The sequence below is a fragment of the Chinchilla lanigera genome, unplaced genomic scaffold (genome assembly GCF_000276665.1).
Source record: "Chinchilla lanigera isolate Chin_1 unplaced genomic scaffold, ChiLan1.0 scaffold00035, whole genome shotgun sequence".
Taxonomy (NCBI): Eukaryota; Metazoa; Chordata; class Mammalia; order Rodentia; family Chinchillidae; genus Chinchilla; species Chinchilla lanigera.
The window spans coordinates 12,329,790-12,331,608 of NW_004955436.1; the positions used below are offsets into that span (position 1 = coordinate 12,329,790).

Sequence of the window (1,819 nt, forward strand, 5' to 3'; positions counted from 1 at the left end):
TTTTAGACAAGGTCTCACTGTGCAGTTCAGGCTGGACTTTAACTCACTATATAGTCCAGGCTGCCCTCGAACTCATGGTGATCATCCTGCCTCAGCTTCCTGAGTGCTGGGACTGCAGGACTGGTGTGCAGCATCACACCTGGTTCGTCCATGTCGAAAGACGATGATTCGTGTTCTGGTATTGCACTGTAAGAGTCCCTCATCTACATTAGCTGTGGATCTTTGCTGGGTGTGAGTTGTAAGTATTTTCTCCCGCCCCACAGCCGTCTTTCCACCCCACTGACCATTGCTGCGCTGTGCAGAAGCTGTGTGGTTTGATGTCTCCTTCCTTGCCTGTTTCTGCTTCTCTTGTCTACACCTGTAGTGCTACCATGAAATCAAGAACAAGGCGAACATCATGAAGCTATCTTCTTAGTTTCCTTCCAGGCGGGTCACAGTTTTACGTCTTCACATTGAAATCTGGGCTCCAGTGTGCGTTGGTATTCACACAGCGCGAGATAAAGGTTCTTGGTCATTCTTCTGCACGTGAACATTCGAACACCACTTGTTGCAGACACCCTTCTTCCCGTGTGCTTTCTCTCCGCACCCTCACCAGGGGCCAGCTGACCACATGCATCTGCCTGGCTTCAGTTCTGGGCACTGTATCTGTTTCACTGATTTGTTTATCTGTCTCGACGCCATACTCTACCATACTGTTTTGATTACTGTAGCTTTGAAATATATTTTGAAATCCAGAAGTGTGAAGCTTCTAGTCTTGTTCTTTTTCTAGATTGTTTTGGCTATTTGAGGTCTTTTGTGCTTCCATGTGAATTTTTGAATTTTTTTCTATTTCTGTGAAAAATATCCGTATGAGTTGGATAGGAGTTTTACTGAATCTACAGATAGCTTTGGGTAGGACAAACATTTGTCTTCCAGCCCATGAGCACTCAATGTCTTTCCATTTAAATTCATCTCTTTTCAGTTTCTTTCCCCAATGTTTTATTGTTTTCAGTAGAAAATGTTTCACTTCCTTAGTAAAATTTATTCCTATGCATTTTGATTCTTTTTGATAGAAACACAGGTGGGATTATTCTCCTAAATTCCTTTTTGGATAGGTCATTATCCAGTGCATACAAACAAACAACTGATTTTCACGTTAATTCTGTATCCTGCATCTTTTCGGATTTTTTTTTTTCTTTTTTGAGACAGGGTCTTGCTGTGTAAAGCAGGCTGACCTGACTGTGTTTCTTAGACACAGAGAGGCTGGACGTTTGCCTCATTTCCAATCTTCACGGAAAGCTTTCTGTTTGTGACCACTGAGTAGAATGCTGGCTGAGGGGTTGCACAGATGGATGTTTTTGTGCTGAGGTAATTTCCCTCCAGTCCTAGATTGCTGAGAGCTTTTACACAAACATGTTGAATGTTACCAAAGACGTCTCTGCATCTAGTTAGATGGTTATGATTTTTACCCTCCGTTTTGTTAATGTGGTATATTGCATTGATTGGTTATCACACATTAAACCATGTTTGCATCCCAGAAATGAATCCCACCCGATTGTCATGTATAGTATTTTTGCTAAATTCAACTTGCTGGCCTTTTGTTGAGGAGTCTTACCTCTCTTTTTGCCAGGGATATTGGCATGAAGGGTTCTCTTTTTATGGTTTCTGTAGGGGTTTCATATCGGGGTAATACTGGCCTCATGAAATGAGTTTGGGAGTGCTCTTGTGTTCTATTTCCTGGAAGAATTTACAAGAGCTGGCAATAGTTCTTTAAATGTTTGGCAACATTTGCCCATGAAACCATCTGGTCCTGGGCTTTTCTTTGTTAGGAAGTTTTTTT

At 41.9% G+C, this 1,819-nt stretch overlaps 1 protein-coding gene across 2 annotated transcripts in view; it reads left to right on the forward strand.

Moving 5' to 3' along the window:
- Enpp3 (ectonucleotide pyrophosphatase/phosphodiesterase 3) overlaps positions 1 to 1,819 on the forward strand; it is a 74,043-nt gene that overhangs the window by 19,017 nt on the left and 53,207 nt on the right. The window lies entirely within an intron of this gene.